This window comes from Salmo salar, chromosome ssa18, assembly GCF_905237065.1.
Source record: "Salmo salar chromosome ssa18, Ssal_v3.1, whole genome shotgun sequence".
Taxonomy (NCBI): Eukaryota; Metazoa; Chordata; class Actinopteri; order Salmoniformes; family Salmonidae; genus Salmo; species Salmo salar.
This window is the reverse complement of record NC_059459.1, coordinates 49,560,861-49,577,844: the sequence shown is the minus strand read 5'-3', so window position 1 is coordinate 49,577,844 and position 16,984 is coordinate 49,560,861.

The window sequence follows — 16,984 nt, the reverse complement described above, 5'->3', positions numbered from 1 at the left end:
CACAACTTAGAGGTTGTACCCGGGCACACTAAGCGGAGAACAGCCAGGGACCACTCCTATCCCGTGAGGGGAGGAGGCCCTAGGTCAATCCACCGTGCGCCCAGCGGGAGGCCCTGAACTGCCCGTGGCCGGAGCCACAGGTGCCGGGGCACCGCTCAACAGGTATCTTGTCTTAGCTGGAGGATTTATTCGGAACGCCATCAACGTGGATAAAAGACAGGATTTGAGAAATACATGCGTTTCTGGCGCCGGTACGGCATGGGTGAACGTCATCCGCAGGCATCGCTACCTGGGTACTCCACTCCCCACAGACAGACGGGTCGGCTAGATCGCGCACGAACGGAGCGCGGCTGAAGCTTGTCATCAAGGCGGGGGCTCCCCCGATAGAGGCAATTCCACGTGGGGCGGGAGGAACCGTCCGTCTGAACACCGACCAAAGGCCGGCCGACAGGGGCCCTCCCAGGTGGAAATAGAATGCAAATCGGTCAGAAGATGTAAAACAGGCTCGACAACAGAGGACAACCATGGATACGCAACGTGTGGCAAGCTGGGACAAGAATCATGGTCATGGAGGACCCAAACCCACAAGGTGATAGCTGGGATAGAGCACCTGCCCAGGAAAGAGCTCAATATCCTCCCACCACCAAGCTGGGAAAATTGGATCAATACTTAGGACCAATCGGGCGCCGGAGGGATATGGTCCAAAGTACCCACGGTTCTGAGGGGCTTGTAACCCTAAAAAGTGTCCATAAAGCTCTCCCTGTTCGGCCTGAGTAGTAACCATCAATCGGTCGCTGAAGGGATATGGACCGAACTACCATGGTTCCGAGGGACAAGCAACCCTCAGAAGTGTCCATTTCGCATTTACTATATGGGACTAGTAGTTTGCCACTATCCCTGTGCTTCTAGGCCATGGAAGTCGTGTTGTCAAAAACCAGGTTTCTGATTTCGCGCCGGTACCTGTCTGCCCCACACGGGCATGACTGTGTAAAGACGGGAATACGGAATTTACCGATCTTCACTGTGTTACTCACACGGTATATTTTTTTCCCCTGTATGAAAATCCGGACCACAAAAAAAAAACACTAAAAACTTGAATAAAGTACAACTTTTTGCACGAAAGGGCACATATAAACGAACATTTCCATATAATTTAAACCATTTTTCCATAAAAAATGTATAATAGAAAATCGAGTTAAGTTTTCGAAAAAAAGTTCCCGGGACCTAAAAAATTATTTCCTATGCATGCAAAATTTTATAAACAGGGGCTAATTGTTACCCATCACGAGAGAGGGTATGAGCCCAAATTTGGGAACTCTAGCCCCTCAGGAAGTATTTTTAATCATTATTTGAACATTTCAGAAATTGTTCGAAAAAGTTAGTGCCCACTTTTCATTTCACTCCAGAGACTAAGTCCAAATGTGCACCTGGTTTTATTTTGGGTTACCAGGTCTAAATTTTAAAAACTGTTTTAAATACTTTTAAAGGGTATACAGACCTACATACCCACCCTGAGAGCACCCTACTATGGGCCCAAGTCAATGGGGGCTGGCTTGGCTGATTTATGGAAGTTTTTAAAAAAATCTCCAAAATTCTCAGAAAATCGGCTATGTTTCACTTCTCAGAAATTGCACTGTGTTTTATTTTTGGGTTACCAGGACCATTTAAAAAAAACGGTTTTAAATCCTTTTAAACTCTTACATCTAGACGTTCCGCTAGCGGAACACCTGCTCCAATATCCAATGATAAGCGTGGTGCGAATTACAAATTCCTCAAAAATCCCAAAACGTACATTTTTCAAACATATGACCACGTTTTTTATCCGGCCGTGAAAATACTGCCCCCTATCCATAACAAGTTAACCTGTTGGGGGTAGGGGGCAGTATTGACACGGCTGGATAAAAAACGTACCCGATTTAATCTGGTTACTACTCCTGCCCAGTAACTAGAATATGCATATAATTATTGGCTTTGGATAGAAAACACCCTAAAGTTTCTTAACCTGTTTGGGCTAGGGGGCAGTATTGAGAATTTTGGAAAAAAGATGTGCCCATTTTTAACTGCCTCCTACACCAACTCAGAAGCTAGAATATGCATATTATTGTTCAGGTTTGGATAGAAAACACCCTAAAGTTTCTAAAACTGTTTGAATGGTGTCTGTGAGTATAACAGAACTCCTATGGCAGGCAAAAACCTGACAAGGTTTCATGCAGGAAGTGGCCTGTCTGACAAGGAGTCGTGCGTCTTGCATCTGTTTATTGAAGAGTAAGGATCTTAGCTGTAACGTGACAATTCCCAGGGCTCCAATAGGCTCTCAGAACCCGGGAAAAACCTGAACGATGACGAGGCAGCCTCTGGCTGAAACAGATTATTGCCTTATCCAAGTGGCCGATCAGAGGACCATTGAATGAGGCGCGTGCACGATTCGCCCCCGTGGAGAAATTTCATTCGGCTGTTTAGCTTATTGCAGATTCCCGGTCGGAATATTATCGCTTTTCTACGAGATAAATGGCATAAAAATTGGTTTTAAACAGCGGTTGACATGCTTCGAAGTACGGTAATGGAATATTTAGAATTTTTTTGTCACGCCATGCGCCATGCGTGCGACCGTTATTTACCATTCGTATAGTGTCTAGAACGCACAAACAAAACAGAGGATATTTGGATATAACGATGGATTATTTGGGACCAAACCTACATTTGTTATTGAAGTAGAAGTCCTGGGAGTGCATTCTGACGAAGAACAGGAAAGGTAAGAACATTTTTCTTATAGGAAATAGGATTTTGGTGAAGGCTAATCTTGCCGGGTGTCTAAATAGCTAGCCGTGATGGCTGGGCTATGTACTTAGAATATTACAAAATGTGCTTCATCCGAAAAGCTATTTTAAAATCGGACATATCGAGTGCATAGAGGAGTAATGTATCTATAATTCTTAAAATAATTGTTATGCTTTTTGTGAATGTTTATCGTGAGTAATTTAGTAAATTTTTTGTAAATTCACCGGAAGTTTGCTAGTTCTGAACGTCACATGCTAATGTAAAAAGCTGGTTTTTGATATAAATATGAACTTGATTGAACAAAACATGCATGTATTGTATAACATAATGTCCTAGGTGTGTCATCTGATGAAGATCAAAGGTTAGTGCTGCATTTAGCTGTCTTCTGGTTTTTTGTGACATTATATGCTAGCTTGAAAAATGGGTGTCTGATTATTTCTGGCTTGGTACTCTGCTGACATAATCTAATGTTTTGCTTTCGCTGTAAAGCCTTTTTGAAATCGGACAGTGTGGTTAGATAAAGGAGAGTCTTGTCTTTAAATGCTGTGAATTAGTCACCTGCCTGCCCTCTATCATACATTCTCAACCGTGACCAAATGACACACAAAGACATGGGTGAGTTTCAAATAAATAGTCTTTATTTATCAGTGAATCATGGGTTGATTTGTCCCTCAATTAGTGACCGCGCTCGGCTGGCGTTACGAGGCAAATTATGGTACCGGTAGTACCGTGCCTGCGTTTCCAGAGAATGACACATATGGTCAGACACAGTTCCCCGGTCTGTAACCGAGCCTTGATTAAAGTTCAATGTAGCAACGCTTCATCGAATTGTACCAAAGGTGACTTTACTTCCAATGTCAAATTCTTCAAATAGCTGGCCCACATACACAGAGATTGCCGTACGGTTGACCGCAGGACGTGAAAAAGAAGAGTTCTGTATATGAGGTGATTCCACTCAGATTAGGCCTGATCTGATGGAATCGTTTAAGCCAAGTGTATTCCTGCTCAGATAGAACAACTCTGCACTCACCGAAGCTATAGTTCGTTTTGTGGCTTGAAATGCACATCTGATAACCCCCACTTTCCGGGGTTACTTCAGTAAAATCCCTCTCACTGAAGATGGTGACTGGGGATCGTCGAGTGCCATTAAAGATGGCCAACCGGCTGGACTTGAGAGCCGCAAACCTACGTCTATCAGCGCAGGTGGCTCGGACCTCTAGCCTACTGAGAACTGAAGGAATAGCTTGATTACTTAGCCTGTTAGGGCTAGGGGGCAGTATTTGCACGGCTGGATATTTTTTTTTTACCCGATTTAATCTGGTTACTAATCCTACCCAGTAACTAGAATATGCATATACTTATTATATATGGATAGAAAACACTCTAAAGTTTCTAAAACTGTTTGAATGGTGTCTGTGAGTATAACAGAACTCATTTGGCAGGCAAAACCCTGAGACATTTTCTGACAGGAAGTGGATACCTGATGTGTTGTATTACCTTTAAACCTATGCCATTGAAAAACACAGGGGCTGAGGAATATTTTGGCACTTCCTATTGCTTCCACTAGATGTCACCAGCCTTTACAAAGTGTTTTGAGTCTTCTGGAGGGAGATCTGACAGAACAAGAGCCATGGAATGATGATGGCCCATTAGACACCTGGCGCGCGAGTTCATGTTGGGTACCCTCGTTCCAATACATTATAAAAGAGTATGCATTCGTCCACCTTGAATATTATTCATGTTCTGGTTAAAAAAGGCCCTAATGATTTATGCTATACAACGTTTGACATGTTTGAACGAACGTAAATATATTTTTTCCCCTCGTTCATGAAGTGAAGTCCGGCGGGCTTAGATCATGTGCTAACAAGACGGAGATTTTTGGACATAAATGATGAGCTTTTTTGAAGAAAACTACATTCGTTATGGACCTGTGATACCTGGAAGTGACATCTGATGAAGAGAATCAAAGGTAATGGATTATTTACATAGTATTTTCGATTTTAGATCTCCCCAACATGACGACTAGTCTGTATCGCAACGCGTATTTTTCTGGGCGCAGTGCTCAGATTATTGCAAAGTGTGATTTCCCAGTAAGGTTATTTTTAAATCTGGCAAGTTGATTGCGTTCAAGAGATGTAAATCTATAATTCTTTAAATGACAATATAATATTTTACCAATGTTTTCTAATTTTAATTATTTAATTTGTGATGCTGACTTGACTGCCGGTTATTGGAGGGAAACGATTTCCTCAACATCAATGCCATAGTAAAACGCTGTTTTTGGATATAAATATGAACTTGATAGAACTAAAAATGCATGCATTGTCTAACATAATGTCCTAGGAGTGTCATCTGATGGAGATTGTAAAAGGTTAGTGCATCATTTTAGCTGGTTTTATGGTTTTGGTGACCCTGTCTTTGAATTGACAAAACATTACACACAACTCTTGTAAATGTACTGTCCTAACATACTCTAAATTTATGCTTTCGCCGTAAAACCTTTTTGAAATCGTAAAACGTGGTTAGATTAACCTGTTAGGGCTAGGGGGCAGCATTTGCATTTCTGGATAAAAAAAATGTACCCGATTTAATCTGGTTACTAATCCTACCCAGTAACTAGAATATGCATATACTTATTATATATGGATAGAAAACACTCTAAAGTTTCTAAAACTGTTTGAATGGTGTCTGTGAGTATAACAGAACTCATTTGGCAGGCAAAACCCTGAGACATTTTCTGACAGGAAGTGGATACCTGATGTGTTGTATTGACTTTAACCTGTTAGGGCTAGGGGGCAGCATTTGCACGTCTGGATAAAAAAAATGGACCCGATTTAATCTGGTTACTAATCCTACCCAGTAACTAGAATATGCATATACTTATTATATATGGATAGAAAACACTCTAAAGTTTCTAAAACTGTTTGAATGGTGTCTGTGAGTATAACAGAACTCATTTGGCAGGCAAAACCCTGAGACATTTTCTGACAGGAAGTGGATACCTGATGTGTTGTATTACCTTTAAACCTATCCCATTGAAAAACACAGGGGCTGAGGAATATTTTGGCACTTCCTATTGCTTCCACTAGATGTCACCAGCCTTTACAAAGTGTTTTGAGTCTTCTGGAGGGAGATCTGACCGAACAAGAGCCATGGAACGATGATGTCCCATTAGACACCTGCGCGCGAGTTCATGTTGGGTACCCTCGTTCCAATACGTTATAAAAGAGTATGCATTCGTCCACCTTGAATATTATTCATGTTCTGGTTAAAAAAGGCCCTAATGATTTATGCTATACAACGTTTGACATGTTTGAACGAACGTAAATATATTTTTTCCCCTCGTTCATGAAGTGAAGTCCGGCTGGCTTAGATCATGTGCTAACAAGACGGAGATTTTTGGACATAAATGATGAGCTTTTTTGAACAAAACTACATTCGTTATGGACCTGTGATACCTGGAAGTGACATCTGATGAAGAGAATCAAAGGTAATGGATTATTTACATAGTATTTTCGATTTTAGATCTCCCCAACATGACGTCTAGTCTGTATCGCAACGCGTATTTTTCTGGGCGCAGTGCTCAGATTATTGCAAAGTGTGATTTCCCAGTAAGGTTATTTTTAAATCTGGCAAGTTGATTGCGTTCAAGAGATGTAAATCTATAATTCTTTAAATGACAATATAATATTTTACCAATGTTTTCTAATTTTAATTATTTAATTTGTGACGCTGACTTGACTGCCGGTTATTGGAGGGAAACGATTTCCTCAACATCAATGCCATAGTAAAACGCTGTTTTTGGATATAAATATGAACTTGATAGAACTAAAAATGCATGCATTGTCTAACATAATGTCCTAGGAGTGTCATCTGATGGAGATTGTAAAAGGTTAGTGCATCATTTTAGCTGGTTTTATGGTTTTGGTGACCCTGTCTTTGACTTGACAAAACATTACACACAACTCTTGTAAATGTACTGTCCTGAATTTTGACATTTATTTGGATTCAAATTTGCCGCTCTTGAAATGCACCTGCTGTTGATGGAGTGCACCACGGGTGGCACGCTAGCGTCCCACCTAGCCCATAGAGGTTAACTGAAGGGTTTTTACCCATAGCAAAGTGTTCATATTCAGTCAAAATTCCATTCCTCCAACCTTCAATTCTGGATGACACACCGCCGCCTTCATCACTCTCGCTCTCTGTGGAAGTCACCACGACGCAGCCTTGCTCCCTCGGTTCCGAGCATGGTTCACCACCGATCTGACTGGTTAACTGCACCGGCGCAGTCGCTGCCGCCTGCTCACTCTCGTCCCACAGCCGCTGATCCACCACCACGGACTGCTCACCCTCGTCTACCAGCTGCTGCTCCACGGACAACTCACTTTCAACACACTGCAAATAACCAGGGTTCTCCCAGGGCTCCAGCCGCGGTGCAACACCGTTGTTAGGCTGCATACACTGCCATGATTCGGGCTGCTGTCTCTCAGTTGAACGCCGGCTAGATTGCATAGCACGCTTCCATTCTATAGTAGCAGGCTTAAGTGCATGGACAGACTTGAAATGTCGGTCTATCCGCACGATATTCAGCTTGGAACAAAGCCCACAATCACGTCTTAGTCTGCTTTTCATAGCTTCTCTCCTGCCTTCCTGCGTGCGTGCGTGTATGTCTCTTTTTTTGCTCCACCAAACAACAACCTAACCCTAACCCCTGACCCTGACCCCAACGCCTAACCCCAACGCCTAACCTTAACCTCTCCCCAAACCCCACGCCTAACCCTAACCCCTAACCCTAACATTCAGACTTGAAAAGAATACCCTACCATCCGTACAAACACATCCAAATTGACAGTTATCCTGGAGCACAGTTCCACCACATTACTGGGGTATTGGCAAAATCTACCCCAAATCCTAACACAAAGGTGGTTGTGCTGTCTCTGGGCCTGAACAACAAAGATCAAACACATAAACAAACACCCATAGGACAACTACAATCACTTCACAGTAAAGCAACAGTGATGTATCCCAATGCAACCATTTACTTCCCCATCATTAACTACTCTCCCCACCTGTCAGAGAAACAACAAACCATGTTGAAATATATTAACCTCTTGACGGTTGCCTAGGATACAGCGATTTTTGAAAAAAAATGGTGCCCATTTTAAACGGCATCCTACTCAAACTCAGAAGCTAGGATATGCATATAATTCATACTTATGGATAGAAAACACCCTAAAGTTTCTAAAACGGTTTGAATGGTGTCTGTAAGTATAACAGAACTCATATGGCAGTCAAAACCCTGAGACCGATCGTAACAGGATGTGGAATTCTGAATTGCGGACTCAACTTCATCACTTTCCCTATAAATCACACCGTGAGCAATGGTTCATTGAGCACTTCCTATTGTCCCCAGTCTTCCCCTGTCCCCAGTCTTTACAAAGTGGTTTGAGTCTCCTACTGTGAAAACTGACAGAATGAGAGGCTGTGGAAAGTGGTCACATGAGGAGGGCCATCACCATTATGACGCCGGCGCCCCTGGCTACCCTCCCCTTTGGAAACGTTTAGAAAGACAATGCAATCGTCCCCTTGAATCTTATTGGAGCTCTGGTTGAAAAAGGCCCTAAAGATTTATGTTATACAACGTTTGACATGTTTGAACAAACCTAAATAAAAAAAAAAAACTGACAGAATGAGAGGCTGTGGAAAGTGGTCACATGAGGAGGGCCATCACCATTATGACGCCGGCACCCCTGGCTACCCTCCCCTTTCGAAAAGTTTAGAAAGACAATGCAATCGTCCCCCTTGAATCTTATTGGAGCTCTGGTTGAAAAAGGCCCTAAAGATTTATGTTATACAACGTTTGACATGTTTGAACAAACCTAAAAAAAAAAAAAATGCATTTTGTTGAAAGAGGAGTCCCGCGGCCGACGGAACTTTTGGAGCAGCCTTCAGAACGCGCTAACAAGAACAAGCTATTGGGACGTAAAGGATGAACTTTTTCGAACGAAAATACATTTGTTGTGGACCTGGGATTCCTGGAAGTGCTTTCTTATGAAGATAATCAAAGGTAAGTGATTATTGACAATAGTATACAAGAGTAGATTTGATATGCGATTGTTCCAAGATGGCGCTGACCTGTAACGGTAGCCTATTTTTCTGAGTATCGCATCCTCTTTTATCGCAAAGTGTGATTACCCAGTAAAGTTCTTTTTAAATCTGGCATTACAGGTGCTTTCAAGAGATATTCATCTATAAATCTTAGAATGACAATATTACATTTTTAAAATGTTTTCGAATAGTAATTTAGTAAATTGTAGCGCTGTTTCACCGGATGCATTTGAGGGAAAATAGTTAGTCAACGTCACGCGCCGATGTAAAATGCTGTTTTTATATATAAATATGAACTTTATCGAACAAAAGAATGCATGTATTGTGTAACATGATGTCCTAGGAGTGTCATCTGATGAAGATTGTCAAAGGTTAGTGCTGCATTTAGCTGTTTGTTGGTTATTTGTGATGCATGTGGTTGGTCGGAAAATGGCTATGTGGCTACTTTTACGATATACTCCTCTAACATAATCTAATGTTTTGCTTTTGCTGTAAAGCCTTTTTGAAATCGGACAACGTGGTTCGATTCAGGAGAGGTGTACCTACAAAACGATATAACATAGTCCTATATTTGAAAAAAATATATATTAAATTTCGTTATGCTAATGGCGATAGGATTTTTCGCTGGATGTCTGCTGGATGTCCGTCCCGCATATGGGAAGGACCCCGCCCAGAGGTTAATTCACACATCGCCACACACTACAACCCCCTATTAGAAATCCACCATTTAGATTTCCACACAGAGAAAGACAACATACACTGGACACCAGATACAGGGGCAAAAATACTCCAACATTGGATGGAACAGCTAAAATAGTGGGGGAGGGTATGCCTACATCACAGCCCCTCCACCAAGACACAAACATCCTTAATCTTTCATCCACATTTCACTTATCACCTTCTGAGACTCGGCTGCTGGAGAGGGGACTCACTTTTATCCCCACACCACTGCATTCTGACTACGGGGACCTCCAGAGGGACATCTACAGGTATCATAGAGCTCTGAAGCTTTTGGACCACTTTGATTATACATCTGATTACCAAACCCTACCATTCACAGCTCCATCCAGATGGGAACCAAAATCACAGACAATATCAGCACCCATTAGGAAACTTATTAAACCCCCCCCCCCACACACACACACACACATCAGAGAATTCCATACCACCACCATAACTTCACAACAGAATATCACAGTAGAAGAAAGACAAGCCATAGCTAAATTAAGGAAACACAAACATATAACCATAAAACCAGCAGACAAAGGCTCAAAGATAATTATTATGGAAAACCAACAGTACCTCTTTGAAGCCCACCGCCAACTCTAACACACAACACTATACTTCTATCCCTGCTTCTACACAGATCCAGACACAAATAAAAAGTAGACAGATAATCAGATCTTAATAAAAAGAAATACATTACATATAGACAAAAGGAATATCTAGATGGACCAGACTTACCCAGACAGAGACTCTATCTCCTCCCTAAGATACATCAAACACCAGATGCCTGGACAGTCCCTGTTGAGGTCCCGAAGGGAAGACCTATTGTGTCGGACTGTGGGAGTGAGTCCTCGCCAGCAGCGGAGTTTATTGACTACTTGCTCAACCCCATTTCACAAAGGCACCCCAGCTACCTGAAGGACACATACCACTTCATAGACACTCTTCACAACATTCCAGTCCCAGCAAATGCATACCTATTCACCATAGATATAGATTCTCTCTACACTAACATAGATATCTTGTCAGGTTTAGCAGCAGTGAAATCTGCACTCAGAGATACCCAGATAGACCAGACTCACAACTCCTACAGCTTCTAGAACTTGGATTAAGAAACAATGATTTCACATTCAATAATAAGCACTACTTACAGATTCATGGGACGGCGATAGGTAAAAAGTTTGCTCCAGCCTATGCTAATATTTATATGGCGGACTGGGAGTTGACAGCCTTAGATAAATGCCCATTGTGTCCCATGTTTTATAGACGATACCTGGACGATATCTTCGGAGTGTGGGAACATGATCTGGTACATTTCAAAACGTTCATTGAAATACTCAATAACCATCATCCGACCATAACTGTTAAATATGTCATTCACCCACATACAATCAACTTCCTGGATACAACAATATTCTTTCCAGATACTGACACACACAGTCTCTTTACAAACAAAAGTATACTTTAAAGACACAGACACACATGCCTTACTTCACAAGTCCAGTTATCACCCAAAACAGACATTCACTGGTATTTTAAAATCACAACTCATTCGATTCCATTGACTATGTACACAACAGAAAGACTCATCTAGCCACACAGACTATTTTTAGTGCACTGAGGAAGAGGGGATATTCAAAGAGATCACTGAGGTACATTACGGCTAACACACTGGCGGGCTTCACCCAGAACAGACTGCCTGATCCTCCGTACCCCACCCTTAACCCTAACCCTAACCTTCATAACGCTCCCGCTAGAACTCTGGACCAGGTACTGACTTCTGACCTGGGGGAACAGCCCACGCCTATCCTTATCCCTTTCCCGATTCTGGGTCCGTATCCCTATCCCCCCCATCCTATCCCTGTCCTCCACCCTCAGACCTTTCCCAGACCCCCTGTTCCGATTCCCCCAACAGACACAGAACCCCAGATTATACCCATTATCAGCACCTTCTCTGACGTAAACAGACTCCTTCACTCTAGACTGAAAGCCGCTTTCACCCAGACACAACGCACACTTCCCCCACTTCAGGAATTTAGACCCATATCAGCTTTTCGCAGAAACCCCAACTTAAGGGATCTCTTAATTTTTGCAAGATTTTCCATTAAACCCACTCCCAAACTACCCATTGAACAACATTATTATAGACAACTTTCACACATTCAAAATCCACATGCACAAACCTCCAGTCCTATCTCACAACTCATGATACTTAATATCCAAGATGGCGTAGCAGTTCAGACGTCCTCTACCCTCCTCTTGTCGTGTCCCGTGTATATATATATATTTACATATTTTTCTTCACTTATCTTTTTACATTTTTTTCTTCTAAAAACTCAACCTCAAAGCACTCTCCTGCAACCCGCCTCACCAATTTAAAAAAGAAAGTATTATTTACCTCATCTGAATTCCACAACAGAAGCTAGCCAGAGGGTTAGCCAGTTTTTGTACAGCGCGACTCAGACCAGAGCATACCAGACCTATTCTCTCTCCTTTCGCCGATTTCTACTGCAGGTTCTGGACATTTACACCTGGATCTTGCAGCTAACTAGCTGCTACCTGAGTGACTATTGGCAACGTCGGTCACGGAATTAACACACATTATTACGGAGCTAGCCAGCTGAAGAGTTCCGTCAGCCACTCGTGGGCTTTTCCTGAGCTAGCCAGCTGAAGTGTCTCCTGGGCTACAATCACCTATCCTGACCCTTTTTACTGCCGATGCGGAGCCCCATCGGGTCTTCACGACTGGACCACCGACGTTATCTGCCCGAGGGAGTTATCCAACTGGCCCCTCCGTCGCGACGTAACCTGATCGCCCATCTGTGGCCGACTAATCGTTAGCTGTCTTATCGGCTGCGATCTGAAGAGGTCTATCGGACACTTTTCTTGGGCCACTATAACTAACTATTTTGCCAACTTGGACAGGTCCCCCTTTCCACACGAACCCCACTAACCCACAGACGGAAACGCACGAAGTGGCTAAAAACAGACCTCCCTCCATCTTCCACCAGCTTGCTACCTATGGCCCGGCTAGCTGTCTGAATCTCACTGGACCCTTTGATCACTCGGCTAAGCATGCCTCTCCTTAATGTCAATATGCAATGTCCATTGCTGTTCTGGTTAGTGTTTATTGGCTTATTTCACTGTAGAGCCTCTAGCCCTGCTCATTATACCTTATCCAACCTCTCAGTTCCTCCACCCACACAAGCTATGACATCTTCTGGTTTCAATGATGTGTCTAGAGACAATATCTCTCTCATAATCACTAAATGCCTAGGTTTACCTCCTCTGTACTCACATCCCACCATACCTTTGTCTGTACATTATACCTTGAAGCTATTTTATCGCCCCCAGAAACCTGCTCCTTTTTCTCTCTATTCTGGACGTCACAGACGACCAATTCTTATAGCTTTTAGCCGTACCCTCATACTTATTCTTCTCTGCTCCTCTGGGGATGTAGAGGTGAATCCAGGCCCTGCAGTGCCTGGCTCCACTCCTACTCCCCAGGCGCTCTCTTTTGATGACTTCTGTAACCGTAATAACCTTGGTTTCATGCATGTTAACATTAGAAGCCTCCTCCCTAAGTTTGTTTTATTCACTGCTTTAGCACACTGTGCCAACCCGGATGTCCTAGCTGTGTCTGAATCTTGGCTTAGGAAGTCCACCAAAAACTCTGAAATCTTCATCCCTAACTACAACGTTTTCAGACAAGATAGAACGACCAAAGGGGGCGGTGTTGCAATCTACTGCAGAGATAGCCTGCAGAGTTCTGTCCTGCTATCCAGGTCTGTACCCAAACAATTTGAACTTCTACTTTTAAAAATCCACCTCTCCAAAAACAAGTCTCTCACCGTTGCCGCCTGCTATAGACCCCCCTCGGCCCCTAGCTGTGCTCTGGACACCATATGTGAACTGATTGCCCCCCATCTATCTTCAGAGCTCGTGCTACTCGGTGACCTAAACTGGGACATGCTTAACACCCCAGCCATCCTACAATCCAAGCTTGATGCCCTCAATCTCACACAAATTATTAATGAACCCACCAGGTACAACCCCAAAGCCGCAAACACTGGCACCCTCATAGATATCATCCTAACCAACGTGCCCTCTAAATACACCTCTGCTGTTTTCAACCAAGATCTCAGCAATCACTGCCTCATTGCCTGCACCCGTAATGGGTCAGTGGTCAAACGACCTCCACTCATCACTGTCAAACGCTCCCTGAAACATTTCAACGAGCAAGCCTTTCTAATCGACCTGGCCCTGGTATCCTGGAAGGATATTGACCTCATCCCGTCAGTAGAGGATGCCTGGTTATTTTTTTTAAATGCCTTCTTCACCATCTTAAATAAGCATGCCCCTTTCAAGAAATTTAGAACCAGGAACAGATATAGCCCTTGGTTCTCCCCAGACCTGACTGCCCTTAACCAACACAAAAATATCCTGTGGCGTTCTGCATTAGCATCGAACTGCCCCCGCGATATGCAACTTTTCAGGGAAGTTAGAAACCAATACACACAGGCAGTTACAAACGCCAAGGCTAGCTTTTTCAAACAGAAATTTGCTTCCTGCAACTCAAACTCTAAAAAGTTCTGGGACATTGTAAAGTCCATGGAGAATAAGAACACCTCCTCCCAACTGCCCACTGCACTGAGGATAGGAAACTCTGTCACCACCGATAAGCCCACTATAATTGAGAATTTCAATAAGCATTTTTCTACGGCTGGCCATGCTTTCCACCTAACTACCCCTACTGCATTCAACAGCACTGCACCCCCCACAGCTACTCGCCCAAGCCTCCCCCATTTCTCCTTCTCCCAAATCCATTCAGCTGATGTTCTGAAAGAGCTGCAAAATCTGGACCCCTACAAATCAGCTGGGCTTGACAATCTGGACCCTTTCTTTCTAAAATTATCTGCCGAAATTATTGCAACCCCTATTACTAGCCTGTTCAACCTCTCTTTCGTGTCTTCTGAGATTCCCATAGATTGGAAAGCAGCTGCTGTCATCCCCCTCTTCAAAGGAGGTGACACTCTTGACCCAAATTGCTACAGACCTATATCCATCCTACCCTGCCTTTCTAAGGTCTTCGAAAGCCAAGTCAACAAACAGATTACCGACCATTTCGAATCCCACCGCACCCTCACCGCTATGCAATCTGGTTTCAGAGCTGGTCATGGGTGCACCTCAGCCACGCTCAAGGTCCTAAACGACATCGTAACCGCCATTGATAAGAAACAATACTGTGCTGTCGTATTCATTGACCTGGCCAAAGCTTTTGACTCTGTTAATCACCACATCCTCATCGGCAGACTCAGTAGCCTTGGTTTCTCAAACGATTGCGTCGCCTGGTTCACCAACTACTTCTCTGACAGAGTTCAGTGTGTCAAATCGGAGGGCCTACTGTCCGGACCTCTGGCAGTCTCTATGGGGGTACCACAGGGTTCAATTCTTGGGCCAACTCTTTTCTCTGTATACATCAATGATGTCGCTCTTGCTGCTGGTGAATCTCTGATCCACCTCTACGCAGACGACACCATACTGTATACTTCTGGCCCTTCTTTGGACACTGTGTTAACAACCCTCCAGACGAGCTTCAATGCCATTCAACTCTCCTTTCGTGGTCTCCAACTGCTCCTAAACACAAGTAAAACTAAATGCATGCTCTTCAACCGATCGCTGCCTGCACCTGCCCGCCTGTCCAGCATCACTTCTCTGGACGGTTCTAACTTAGAATTTGTGGACAACTACAAATACCTAGGTGTCTGGTTAGACTGTAAACTCTCCTTCCAGACTCACATCAATCATCTCCAATCCAAAGTTAAATCTAGAATTGGCTTCCTATTTCGCAACAAAGCATCCTTCACTCATGCTGCCAAACATACCCTCGTAAAACTGACCATCCTACCAATCCTCGACTTCGTCATTGTCATTTACAAAATAGCCTCCAATACCCTACTCAACTAGCTGGATGCAGTCTATCACAGTGCCATCCGTTTTGTCACCAAAGCCCCATATACTACCCACCGCGACCTGTACGCTCTCGTTGGCTGGCCTTCGCTTCATAATCGTCGCCAAACACATTGGCTCCATGTCATCTACAAGACCCTGCTAGGTAAAGTCCCCCCTTATCTCCCCTCACTGGTCACCATAGCAGCACCCACCTGTAGCACGCGCTCCAGCAGGTATAAAGCCAACTCCTCCTTTGGTCGTCTCTCCTTCCAGTTATCTGCTGCCAATGACTGGAACGAACTACAAAAATCTCTGAAACTGGAAACACTCATCTCCCTCACTAGCTTTAAGCACCAGCTATCAGAGCAGCTCCCAGATCACTGCACCTGTACATAGCCCATCTATAATTTAGCCCAAACTACTACCTCTTCCCCTACTGTATTAATTTATTTTGCTCCTTTGCACCATATTATTTATATTTTAACTTTGAACTTTCTTCAAACTACAAATCTACCATTCCATTGTTTTACTTGCTATACTTTATTTACTTTCTACTGCGTCATTGATTGTATGTTGTTTTACTCCATGTGTAACTCTGTGTTTTTGTATGTTGTCGAACTGCTTTGCTTTATCTTGGCCAGGTCGCAATTGTAAATGAGAACTTGTTCTCAACTTGCCTACCTGGTTAAATAAAGGTGAAATAAATAAATAAATAAAAATGACCATTCAAAGCACCAATATTGTCTATGCCATAACATGCACACTATGCCATAACATTTATATAGGAGAAACCGGTCACACAGTCTTGACACGCCTGAAACAGCACCTCTATACAATTGGAAAAAACATATTACAAACACACCTGGTCCAACATTTTCAAATCCACCCAACAACCTCCCTCCGCATTACCGGTCTGGAGATTAAATCCACCTGGACCACAGGCCAGAGGAAAGCGGCCGAATCCAGGTGGATTTCAAAACTTAATACTTTGGCTCCACTGGGTATGAATATTAAGGAATAACAGAGAACACTAATAGTGGGAGGGGGTGGGGACCTAATTAAGAGGGCTGGAGGGGCCACTGGAACAGGAGGAAGTTCAAATAATAAAAAAAGAAGCATTTGATTGCTGAACCTGGTGGTGTCTTTTTTGTATTTTGTGCTGAATTTTATTATATTATACATTTTAACATGACAGGTGATCCCTTCATCTTATTTACCTGATTATTTATTCAACTATTAAAAAAAAAATACTTTTTCTTTTTTAGTTATCTAATTGATCTGGTATGCATGTTTTAATGTGATTTTATATGAAATTTGGTTTAAGGTTAAACCTTTTACTCCCAGGTTGTTTTTGGATGATTGTCCTCCTCCTACTTTTGAATTGTTGTGGGTGGCCCCTCGGAGCTCTCAGTCTCCCATG